Source organism: Dipodomys ordii, unplaced genomic scaffold, assembly GCF_000151885.1.
Source record: "Dipodomys ordii isolate 6190 unplaced genomic scaffold, Dord_2.0 Scaffold5, whole genome shotgun sequence".
NCBI classification, from domain to species: Eukaryota; Metazoa; Chordata; class Mammalia; order Rodentia; family Heteromyidae; genus Dipodomys; species Dipodomys ordii.
In genome coordinates this window covers 38,368,910-38,382,450 of record NW_012267221.1, presented here as the reverse complement: position 1 = coordinate 38,382,450, position 13,541 = coordinate 38,368,910, and the positions used below count along the sequence as shown (strand labels likewise).

The window sequence follows — 13,541 nt, the reverse complement described above, 5'->3', positions numbered from 1 at the left end:
AACTAAAGTTGATTTCCTCAAAGAATTTAATTAAGAATTAAAAAAAATTTAGAACATAAAAGGTTTAAAATATTGTTATTGGATAGGGGGTTGATGGTATATACATCTAGTCTCAGTATTTAGGAGACTGAGACAGAAAGGTTCTAGTTTGAGGCTAGTCTGGGCTACAGAATAAGGACTTCTCAATTAAAAAAAAATAAAAAAATCATTATATAAAATAAAATGACATTGGGACAATAAAATCCCCGAACTTGGTGCAGTTTCATATTTAGAGGAAATAGCTCTGCATGTTTTTGTTTTTGTTTTTTTTTTCTTCTTTTTCTGGTCGGTCATGGGGCTTGAACTCTGGGCTTGGGCGCAGTCCCTCAGCTCTTCAGCTCAAGGCTAGCGTTCTGCCACTTGAGCCAAGGCGCCACTTCCGGTTTGTTTTAGTGGTTTATTGCAGATAAGAGTCTCATGGACTTTCCTGCTTCCTTCCCGGGCTGGCTTTGAGCCAGGATCTTCAGATCTCAACTTCCTGAGTGGCTAGGATTACAGGCATGAGCCACTGGCGCCCGGCAAGCTCTGCATCTTGAAGGAAAATGAAATACTAGCATTTTAATACACATGATGGAAGAGAACTACATACAAATGCAGTTAAATAAGAAAGATAAGAAAAAAATGTTTAAAAATTCCCAAATAACCAATAACTCTTCTTAAAAACAATGACAGGCCTATTCCCCCATAGAAACTAACAAAGAAGACATGTGAGGGATTGACAGTGGAAGTCTTTACACGACAGAGTGATCTACAGTATCCCCACAAAGGAGAATTTCCATTAGAGTTCTAGCATTATGACATTTTTCTAAGTGACTCTAAGCTTAGTAGAAAGTGATTCTTTTAAAATAAGAGGATTCTACTACTATTCAGATTGGTGTCAGAATGTGAATAATGTGAATCAGTAAGCATGCTCATGGGTAATTATTTGTAAATTTTTCATGGTTTATAAAAATACCATCATATTAGTTAACTTAATTTGTTTTAAATATATGATTTTTTTATTGTGAAAATACCATACAGAGGGGTTACAATTACATGGGCAAGATAATGAGTACATTTCTTATCAAGCGTTGTTGCCTCCTCCTTTGTTTCCCCTTCCCATCCCTTCCTTCCCATATCTTGCCTTTCTTCCCCCCCTCCCCCCCGCCAAAGTTGTAAAGTTCATTTTTCGACATAAGGACTTGTACATTTCATTGTTGCAATGGGCCCACCTGTATCCCTATTTAAACGATTTGTTTTTTTCCCTTCCCGTCCACAAATTATCAGTGAAAGCAGGGGTTATACCATGTGGGAGGGACATATAAAACTTAATTTTTAAAAAATAATTTTAATATCCATTGTCACAGCAACAGCAAATATAATTCCTGAGCAAGTCATCAGCTTAATGGTTTGTAAGCCAGTCATCAAATTTGAAGAATGAAAGAAAATATAATCTATAAGATTATACATCCTATTGAAGTATCTCTTTGCAATAATTATGATATCTCATATTTTGTGGTTTAGGTAAATTATAAACTCTACCAAAAAGACTATTATCCTATTTCTTTCTTTTTTTTTTTTTTTGTCAGTTGTAGGGCTTGAACTCTGGGCCTGGGTGCTGTCCCTGCGCTCTTCAGCTCAAGGCATTCTATACTGCTTGAGCCACAGCACCACTTCCGGTTTTCTACTGGTTTATCAGATATGAGTCTCACAGACTTTTCTGCCCCGGCTAGCCTTGAACCATGATCCTCAGATCTCAGCCTCTTGAGTAGCTAGAATGACAGGCGTGAGCCACAAGCCTCTGGCTTTATCTCATTTCTTTAACCCCTTATTACTCTTATTTTTATTTCTGAAATCATCTCTTCTGTTCTATGTAGCACTAAATCTCTGTGGGTTTATGTTACATGCTAAATTACACCTAGTGATCTGTTAATAGTGTTATAATGTCTGCCATATTCTTTTCTCTTATTTCTCACATTTGTTCCCCAATCTGTAATTTTACTTCTCACATACTGTAAGTGTTCATACTGAACTATTTGGTTTACTTTATATTTATGGTCAAAACATACCATATGTGCTGGACATAAAAATATGCATCTGTAGTCTAGATACTCAGGAAGTTGAGGCAGGAGGATCATTGAGCCTAAATTTCAAAGCCAGCCTGAAATTTTATTAAGATACTATTGCAATAATTATATATATATATATATATAGAGAGAGAGAGAGAGAGAGAAAGGGAGACTTATAAGTATACTTTGTATAGTACTATACACATATTTACAAATGTATACACTTCTACATATAGATAGACTGACAGATAAACAGATCAACAGATATTTATTAGAGGTACATGTATAGCATGACTGTATGAGTAGCAGTAGGAGGCACCCACTGAAAACACAACCTCTGGAACTCTAGATTTTGAACATTTGATACCACCTCACCACTGATTAGCCTGGACAGGTGATCTAGAGTCCACCTTCAGTTTCTTCAGTTGCCACTTTTGACAAAGTTTACTGGGATGTACTCTGAGGTTGAGATTTGTGTGCATCGTTTGCTGATTAACGTTTTAAGGACTGTGGAAGGGAGGAAAGTAAGATTAGGAAGAGGGAGAAATTAAATTGGTTCATTTTTGGGGGGTTCTCTAGATAAGATAGTCCCTATGAGTTGTCATCAATTGGGATAATAGGACTTGGCCTTTATTACATCCCACTACTGATCATCATTCATTGGGACAACCTAATAGAGGAAGTGTATTTAGGTTAGATTGCTCTCTTCTGCTACAGACTAGACCAGGAGAGGAAGTACTCTGAGCTGCATCAGTACACTCCTACAAGCTGAAAAAAGAAAGATGTGGACATTGTTCCATGGCACCTTGTAAAAACTGTAAAATGCAACAATGAACAAAACAAAAACATTTGCCATTGTGATGTTGATTTCTTGTGAAAAGACCTAAAGAGCAAACAAAAAATGGTGATTAGTATTATGTGAGAGGGAACAAGTGGCAAAAGAGACATGAGGGGTTGGTATTTTGCTTGAGGGAAGATTAGAGAATCCTGGGGAAAGATGAGCAGAAATATTAAAGGGCAAACTTTGAGATACACTAGGGAAAGGCATTTTAATCAAATGATGCCATATTTTCAAAAGGTCTGAAGCAAAAACATACTTTATGCACTCCAAGATCCAGGAGGCTGGTTGGATTTCAGGGAGATACAATGAGGAAAAAGGGTAGCCCTGATCCTGCAGAATCTCCCACAGGGATTGGCTCTTTCATTGAGTAAGCTTGGTATCTTCTGAGTTTCTGGGGTAAGGAAAGATGTTGCGATCTAATTGATCACTCCAACTTAGAAAGCAGCATACCAAATATAGGAAAGAAGTGAGGAGAATCCCACAATTAAAAGGACAAAGTAAACTTTCTGGTTTTGGATGTCATTGATTTTCATGTATTTGTGATATATTCTCTAAAAGACTCTTTACCTGTCTTAGACATGGCAGAAAAGCTGTTCATCTAAAGGATGTTATGGGTCTCTATTGAATACGCATCTTAAAGTTTGCTGTAGTCAAATATATTTTTATTTCTCAGGCGATATTTTTTATTGGAAGTTTTATTTACGATGCACTTCTCCTGATTTTAAAACAAGCAGAAAAATTGTCCTTGTTTCCAGACAGTATTTGATGCATCAGGATGTTTCTGCATGAAACAGTGCATGCCAAATTGCACTGAAATGGTTTCATATTTGGATTTAAAAATATAGCATTTTTACTGTACTAAATGTACAATACATATTGTACACATGATTTTCAATGTGTACTTAACAAAGAGCAATTTCATTTTCTCTAGTAAATTACACACTTGTAATAGCTTTGGATTTTTTTCTTTAGAAATCCAAGAATAAATAGCAAACAATATGCTTAAATAATGTTAGCATCCTGACTCAGTAAGTCACACCAAAAGAGTTATTCCAGTGACTATCAGTTATTAAATTGATTTTTAAAATGTCTTTGCTTATTTCATGTTGATCCCTCTCTAACTATAATAAAAAGAGAATTAACTGGATTTTTAAATAACTTTGGCCTGCTGCTTCTTAGGACCTAGTCTGCAGATGTATCATTTAAACTGATTCCATTCGTCATTAAGTAATAAGGGTTTTAATTTTCATACATTTGTTCTGTTCTTTCATCTTCTAGCCATATTCTGGCTCTTTTTAGGCAATAACTGGCTGGGATGATGTTTTATTATCTTCTTTTGGTCAGGACACAGACAAATCATGTTAGTGGCATTCATTGCTATAATTGCATCTACACAGAACAGTATGTACTCTCTACATATTTGGTGTTGGCTCTCTTGAGAGATTTTATACAAGCACAGAGACACAGAATGAGAGTCAGTCGAGATACTCTCACTATTCTCTCAAGAGACAACTACACTCAAGGAAAACCATGACCTTTGGCAAGTAGAATTTCTGACACATTGATTTAAGTGGTAGTGGTGGTACCTCAGTGAAAAGTCATGTCAAACAATAGAGTGTCATCTTTCCTGGCCCCTTTGCTCCCCCTGATAAAGCTTAAGGTCGATTCTTCAAAGGTTGGAAAGCATGTGGAATTTTGCAAGGTTGAGGATTTTGTTTAGTTACTCAAAAGACAACCATAATAGCAGCTTGAATGTGTTTTTTGTGAAAGTAGATGTTATTTTTAAATATAATTAAAGAGGAACACAGCTGGCATGTTAAGAATACAAAAGAATCTGCAGTAGTTATTTTACTGTATCTTAAATAGTGGGGTGATATTAAATAGTTATACTCTGGAAGCCCATGCACAAGCTATCTTTGAAGTCCAGGCTTGCCCAGTCACATTCAGGCATTGATTCAGGAAATTCCCCTGGCCTTTCACTAAAAGAGCACCCTGATGCTGAGGTCTGCTTTGAGATAGGATGTAGCAGAGTTATAAAGCAAGTTCATTCCTATAAATTATCACACTCTGTAGATTTTCCATGGTGAGCACTCCTCAGATCTATATCTCCAGTTTCTCCACCAACCCCCTATTTTTGACCCTAGACATCTCTTGCCCATCATATTGGGGGAGAAAAGCCTACTAAACAGGTTGACTCTTGTCATCCTCAATTTTTCCTACTTGCACAGCTAGAAACATTTATAGGAAACACTTATCCAAGGGCATTATTCATCCTGCTTACAATTTAATAACATTGGTGTGTCATTCAAAGAATAAAATTCTTCATAGCAGTTCTTCATACAAGGCCTCTGGTAGTCCTACCTTCTCATTCATCTTCCTTACTTCATACTGGACACTCCAGAATACTTTTCCAGTGAGGAGAGTGCATTTGGAAATTCCACCAGTTGATTCCATATCTCTGCTTTACTCATTTTCTTCCTTCTTCTTGAAATAATTAAGTATTTGCCTAGATGTTATTTATTTATTTGGAGGTTATTTATTTATTTGGGGGTTATCTTCTTCAGGATGATTTTTTTTCAATTCCCTGGTTGAACTAAATTCCTCTTACAAATTCTAGGTTTTATCTACAATCTGATTTACTTAAATAAACTGTATGTGTTTGTGTTTGTGGCGAATTATTATTAATTGTCTTATGTTAGTACACAATACTTGGAGTTTAATCAGACTCTGTAAACATTTCTTCAGCTAAACCAAGGTCTTAACAGTGGAAAAAAAACAAGAAAAAAAGGAAGGAAGGAAGAAAGGAAGGAAGGAAGGAAGGAAGGAAGGAGGGAAAGAAGGAAGGAGGGAAGGAAGGAAGGAGGAAAGGAAGGAAGACAAAAGGAGAACGAAAGAGAAAAATGGTGCCTAAATTTCTAAATGGCTTCACTTCCATTTTATGTATGACCAAATCTTCTACAAACTAATTGAACATAAAGGGTTATCATATGAAAATTACTATAGATTTATTTTACCTTTTTAGGACTGAAAGGCAAAAATAATAATATGGCAAGTATGTGATATTTACAAGTTTAAACTAGTATTTTCTGAAATGAACTCTGAGAAAAAGAAACAAGGAATTTTTCTTTAGTTGCTGCTATTGCTGTTTTTTTCTTTTCCTATGTCTTATTCATTATTTTGTTTTTATTTAGAGGGCAATGGGAGACAGAAAATGTAGAACAAAGGGTAAATAAATACAACAGTCATACTCACCAGACATAATTCAAAAAGAATTGTACTCATTACCTGACTCATGTAACTATAACCCCTTTGTATATCACCTCTACAATAACAATAAAAAATGATTAAATTAATTAAAATTAAATTAAATTAAAAATTAGGTTTTGAAAAAAATTCACTACCAAATTTCAAATCTAGAACCTAAACAATGTGAGTGAAACTCAGGAGCGATCTTGTTAAATAAGAAAAAGACTGAAAGCTTTTTTTTAGTGTTTTTCCTAGTTTTGAAATATGTAGCATCTGATACCACTATATCAACTTATGCACTTGTGATTTACTTCCTTTAATGAAAGTGGTATGTACAGGAAAAAACTTAAGTTATTTTAGGATTCTAATTAGTTTGTAGGTAATGGAGGTAATTCTACCCTATGTGAATACTTTATTCCACAGCAGAATTACTTATTAAAATACCAAATGATTTTGGCCAGAGAATAGAATCATCTGGAAATCCATTTGTTGCTCTCATTTACTTTGACATTGAACCAATGGGGATTTTAAGAAAAAGACCAAAAACTGTCTTTTCAAAGTTTTCAAGGAATTACAGTGATTACTTCAACAAAAATGTATTTTACTTATCAAAGGACAAAACATGCAAAAGTGAAAATTGGATAATTCTTTATCACATATGGAAAAATCTCTTCTTTAATGAAAGAATGTAATTTTCATCTTTCACTTTTGAAATATGCAAAGATATATGAAGGACGAAAATGGAGCCTTCTTAAGATGCCACTGTGATTTTAGAACAAATTATTTCACAGTAAAGCCTCAACCTTCACAGCTTCATAGACCTGTGCCTGTGTAGAGTATGTGCTTGATAACTGTTTGGTTGAATAAACTATCAGAGCCGAGATGTCAACTAGGATGAGTGCAATTAATTGATGCTCCCAAAATCATGGAGACTGTGTAATTGATAACTTGGGATCTTCTCTTACATACAGTAAGAATGGGAAATTGCATAATAGACATCATCTCTTAAGGAATTAAAAGTGATTACACTTCTTCCACCATCTTCAAGTCTTATGCGTATTCAACACTCGTGTCCTGTCTGTCTCTTTTCCTTATAAATAAGGCAAGCAATGCTGTGTTGCTAGGCTCACATACAAAAAGGTATTTGTGAGAGACAAAAAGGAGAATTTGTGAAATCCAGTCCTAAAAGATATACATATATGTAGATATATATTCAGACATGTGTGTATGTGTGTGTGTGTTATAACTATAGGATTGTTTGGAGGAGACATACAGAGCAGGAAAATACAGAATATTGGAGGCCATACTTTGTATATATGCATGAAAATGATATATAGAACATCTCTGAAAGCTGTTAAAAATAGAGGGATAAAGAGAAGGTGGAGAAAGAGAACAATTGTGGGAGATAATCTAAACTATGATATATGCACCACGATAAAATTGTCAATGTAATTAATATACACTAAAGAAAATGACAGGATGTATGATGGAATGGAGGAATAGAGAGCATGAAGGAGGGTGAATACGATTGAAGTAATTTATGTACATGTATGACGATAGGACAGCGGCACATGTGAAATTGCTTGATGCAGGGGGAGGGGTAGTAGGGGTGAATTTGATAAAGTCATTGTATTCATTTATGGAAATAACAATGAAAACCTCCAAACCAATCTAATAAAAAATTTAAGGAGAGTTTGGGAAAGATAGAACAAATTTTTGAAAGGTTAAAGGGCTTCTCACGGCAAAATATCACAACAATGCTCGATAGGAAATGTACTCATTATTTTACTCATGTAATGGTAACCCCTCTGTACAGTATCCTTACAATAAAAAGATATATATATATATTTTTTTTTTTTTTTTTTTTTCGGTCGTGGGGCCTGAACTCTGGACCTGGGTGCTGTCCCTCAGCTCTTCAGCTCAAGGCGAGTGCTCTACCACTTGAGCTACAGCGCCACTTCCGGTTTTCTGGTGGTTTATTGGAGATAGGAGTCTCATGGTCTCTCCTGCCCGGGCTGGCTTTGAACCTCGAACCTCAGATCTCAGCCTCCTGAGTAGCTAGGATTACAGGCGTGAGCCACCAGCGCCCGGCCTAATAAAAATATTTTTAAAAAGAAGGCAGTGTTTCATATTCAAATAAGAGACAAAAGAAGGTGGCATTTTAAATAGCTGTATATCATCTTGATTTTATACATTCTTACCTCTCACTTCCTTCCAGAATAATACCTGTATTACTTACTTAATGTTTTTCTCTTCTTGAATATTAATATACCTGAACAAAAAAAATTACCAAGATTTTATAGAGGAAGACAAAATTTGCTCCACATGTAGGTTTTCCCCCCCTAGTTTCCAATCTACACATATATTTCTTATCCATCTAAACTGGCAGTTAATTCTGCCAGTGGGGATATTCCTTTTTCTCTCTCTCTCTTTTTTTTTTGATAGTCTTGTGTCTTGAATACAGGACCTCAGCACTATTCCTAAATCCCTTTTTGCCCAAAGTTAGTGTTCTACCACTTTGAGCCACAGCTCCACTTCTGGTTTTCTGGTTGATTGGAGATAAGAGTCTCATGTCTTTCCTGCCCAAGCTGGCTTCAAACCATGATCCACAGCTCTCATACTCCAGTGTAGCTAATATTACAGGTGTGAGCAATCAGGGCTTGGTTCCAGTGGATATTTAATTAGGAAAAATAGGTTTCATTCCTGGCAGACAAGAGCAAAGTTGAAATCAATACTTGATTCTGCTGAGTCAGAGATCTAGGCAACATCTTCTGCTCCAGCACTTTTAAAATGTGTGCTGTACCAACAGAAGCTGAATGTTGTCTTGTCATGAAGCATCCAGGTAAATGAGATGGAGAAATGCAGCATATGTTGACTATCTTTAAACAGTCATATACATTGATTAAGATGTGTTACACGCATAAACTGCCAGGTTGAATTGAAATCTCTTCATACAACTACTTAAAGATACAGAAAAAAACATGTTATAACTTTAAAAAGTTAAAGAAAATGTGAATAAATGAAAAAAAATATTGTGTTTGTAGTAGGAAAGCCTAATATTACAATGATAATATCATCTAAGGCAATTTACAGATTCAATATCATCAAAATCCCAAGTGGCTTTAAAAAAAGTAGAATACAAGTAGGGCTGGGAATGTGACTTAGTGGTAGCGTGCCTAGCATGCATGAAATCCTGGGTTTGATTCCTCAGTACCACATAACCAGAAAAAGCTGTAAGTAGTGCTGGCTCAAGTGGTAGCGCAAAAGAAACTCAAGGACAGTGCCCTGACCCTGAGTTTAAGCCCCTGAACTGGCAAATAAACAAACAAATGAATAAAAACAGAAAAAAAAGTAGCTTAAAATTGAAAATAAAATAGAGTCATTTATAGAGGACCAACTCATTGCAGTTTTTTGTGGGACTTTTAGCACTGAAAACCCTGCTCCTAGGAAACTTCAGTTTCCTGAAAAAACTTCTTAAGTCATCAGCTTAACTTCAGTTACATAAGTAAAACTGAGAAGCCTTGCAGTAAGTAAACGATAAATTTGCTGAAAGTGGGGTTTTTGCAGAATTTCTGAACATGGAATATTTTTCTCCAAAAATGTTATGTTTCAAAAAAAAAGGGAATTACTGGACAGTTGTGGCACAGGCCTCTAATCCTAGCTACTCAGAAAGCAGAGATTGAGGTTTGAAGTCAGCCTGGGCAGAAAAGTCTGATACTCTTATCTTCAATTAACCATCAAAAAGATAGATGTGTAGCTGTGGCTGAAGAGCAGCAGCCTTAAGTGCAAATGCTAAGGGAGAGCTAGCTCAAGGGCCTCAATCCACAATAACAGTGCAGAATTGGCACTACACATTTTGGGCAATTCTGCTCCAGTCCATTTTTCTAGTCCCTGTTGTCTGATTATCAGCCCCTTTCTGTCATCCCACGTTGCATATGAGTTGGGGGAATGATCTACCCTCTGTGACTGCTTGAGCCTCCACTTGAGCCTTAGACTAGAAGTATTTAATTCTCAAGCTTGAAACTTCTGCATCTGAAATATTTTTACCACATTGAAATATTTTTATCACTCTCCGTTCTTAGTTTCGTCTGCAAAAATTTACTTATCTCAGTGCAATTTAGACAATAATTTTGACAAGAATGTAGTCTACTATAAGAAAACTCCTGAAGGTGTATATTCCAAATTCTGTTCATAATCATGGTTAATTACATTTGGGCAGTATTTGTAGTAGTAGCAGTGGTGGTGAATTTTGATACTATATATGATAATGTGGGCACTCATGCATTTTTCCCATCATCATTGATGCTTGAGAGGAGGAGAATAAGAGAAGGTAAAAGGCATACATTGGAATACAAACATTTTCCATTTTTGAAAAAAGAGAAAATCTAAGTTCAAAACCACTTAGTGTCTCTCAACCTTGTATTTACATTTAAATTTTTTAACCAGCAGTTAAAAACCTCCATCTGGCTGACCACACTATACTGCCCATACCATCGCAAGAATGAGACAGCTGTCACTCTTGGGATGGCAAAATAACTGCAGAGCAGGAAACCCATGTGAGCAAATGCTAAGGATCTACCAAATGGATTCATGAGGGACTATGTTATGCTGCTCTATAATGTTAAAAAATGTACTGTTTTCGGGGCTGGGAAGGTGGCTCAGTGGTAGAGCACTTGCCTTGCATGCCTGAGGCCCTGGGTTCAATTCCTCAGCACCACGTAAGAAAAAAGCTGGAAGTGGCGCTGTGGCTCAAGTGGTAGAGCGCTAGCCTTGAGCTGAAGAGCTGAGGGAGAGCGCCCAGGCCCAGAGTTCAGGCCCCACGACTGGACCAAAATAAAAAAGTACTGTTTTCAACCACTTGTTAAATATTTCTAGATTCAGAAATTTTCTAATTTTCTATTTTTTTCTGAATAGAGTATAGCCTTAAATGACTCATAATTTTAAAGTATTACTTGGACACTTTAAATGCACAGTAACTACTAATAATACCAAAGAATGCACCTTTTGACCAAGTCTTCAATATTTGTACTTCTAGGTAAAGCTTTCATAAAATGAAAACACAATACTACAGCATGAGTCTACTGGGGAAAAGAAAGTAGATGGAAAAGAAAATAGATAAGAAAAAGTGCTTCTAATAAAATATTAATTTTAGGTATATCAGTTTCAAATAGGACAACTATAAAAACTGATAAACATACCAATCCTAATAGATATATGTATTGTGAATCATTAGATTTTATATCATTTGATATTTCTTCCATCATTGAAAAGTCCAGTTTGTAATCTAAAGGCTAATTTATACTATCATAGACTTAATGAATATCTGTTATTTGCTAGGTATTTTATAACCATATATTAAGCAATTGTTTTAACTTTTCAGGGAGGACACATCACATCCATTTTTCAACTAAACAGTGACTCTTACTCAAATAAGGGGCACAGTGATTCTTACTCATTCACATCAACATCATGTTATATAAACAACAAAATCAGCATCTATATGCTCACTCCTGTGGTTCAAAGTTACCTTTTTTCATTTTTTCATGTATAATCTGTTACAAATTTTAATGTCAAGGATTTAAAGCACAAGATTATAACCATTCCTATTAAACTCATCAACCTGACTGACAGTTAAGTATTGCTGTTAAGCAGACATTTTTGTGCAAATCAGAGACATTTATGATCTTCATTTAGTGCTGTGACTCTAGCTTACTAGTTGAATGTGCTTAAGCATGCAAACATTTTCATTCATAGCATTCCTGCTACTAACATTTATTGATAATATAATGTTTATGGCTACGTTATACTTTATACATTTTCTCTATTGAAGCTATGGGAAAATAGAACTACGCTGGTGCCAACCATATTTGGATACAAATAAATTAGGGAGAATGCTTCTGAGAGTGATAATTGCTTCAAAGAAAGTAAAACAGGTGCTGTAACACAAAGTGGCTGGGTTTTGTAGGAGGAGTGAGAATTTCACTTAAGTTTTCATTCTAAGAGCGAATCAAGGTAGGCAAAGACTCATAAGCAAGGTATTCAGTAGAGCAAATGCCAAGGCTTTCCTGAGGCCTTCATAAGCATCAGCAGCCGTGGAGGAAAGTGCAGCTTAAGTATAGAGATACAGTAAAAGAATGGTAGCTGAAGAAATTAGAGGAGTGGTAAGAAATTTGTTTTGTCCAGAGTATTAGAGGAATACTTTGAAGGGCAAAAATAAAATCTGGTGGGTTGCCGTGGACAGCTCAAGGCCTTGCTGGAAAATGTCACCAACCTGCGGCCAGTGGGTGAGGACTTCTGGTGGTATCTGAAGATGAAATGCAGCAACTGTGGTGAGGTTTCAGAGAAGTGGCAATACATCTGGCTGATGGACAGTGTGGCCCTGAAGGGAGGCTGTGGTAGTGCCTCTATGGTCCAGAAGTGCAAGCTTTGTGCTCGGGAAAACTCCATTGAGATTGTGAACAGCACCATCAAGTCTTACAATGCAGACAACAATGAGAAATTCAAGACAACAGTAGAGTTTGACTGCCGGGGCCTTGAACCAGTTGACTTCCAGCCCAGGCTGGCTTTGCTGCTGAGGGTATGGAGTCAGGAACAGTCTTCAATGACATTAATCTGCAGGAGAAGGACCTTAATCTGCAGGAGACGGACTGGGCTGACTATGATGAAAAGTCTCATGAGTCAGTGGGGGTCTGTGAGGTCATCCACCAGTTTCTCAAGTGCTGAATGCTTCCTGCACACTTGTCCCTAAGAACTGCGAAGAGACCAAGTGCCCAGGCAGCAACCCCCACAGAGCCTAGTCCCTCGGTTCCTTGTGCATTAAGTCCTCCCAACCCACATGCCGGGCTTTGTCATGGTTCCCAAATCCCACCAGTGAAGCCTCTACTAAGTCCCCGTGGTGCATGAAGATAGAGCAAAGGAGCAGCCATGCCCTCGACAAATAACTATGTACCCTGGAGGTCTTTGCCTTTCCACAGTTTAAAAACCTGTGACTGATAGAATTTGCAAAATATACAGGAATACACAGCTTCTAAGGGCTCTCCGCTCTTGGTCTAGGAGCAGCTCAACCCAGAAGATGAAAGGCATCAGGGCCAGGGGCACAAAGGACAGGAAAACTTCCTTCATCTTGGAGTCAGTGGTGAAGATAGCAGTCAAGACCTTCATAGTCTTATAGGCCTGAGATCTTCACACAGTAAAACAAAGTCGTTTGCTGCAGTGAGAAACCAGGAGCCACTGTTTGGAAAGTCTGTTGTGTTCTGCTGAAGACTAGAATTCTTCCCCTCCCCGCCCCCTTTTTGTGTGAGGGAGGCTGAGTCTGGCTGCCTAGCTCAGGCAGGCCTCTAATTCACAACCACCTGCCTCCGTCTCTT

At 36.9% G+C, this 13,541-nt stretch overlaps 1 protein-coding gene and 1 pseudogene across 2 annotated transcripts in view; both read left to right on the top strand.

Moving 5' to 3' along the window:
* Positions 1–13,541, top strand: part of Tmeff2 (transmembrane protein with EGF-like and two follistatin-like domains 2) — a 265,120-nt gene that overhangs the window by 22,841 nt on the left and 228,738 nt on the right. The gene's annotated exons all lie outside the window — the stretch shown is intronic.
* Positions 12,309–13,200, top strand: LOC105993812 (annotated as a pseudogene).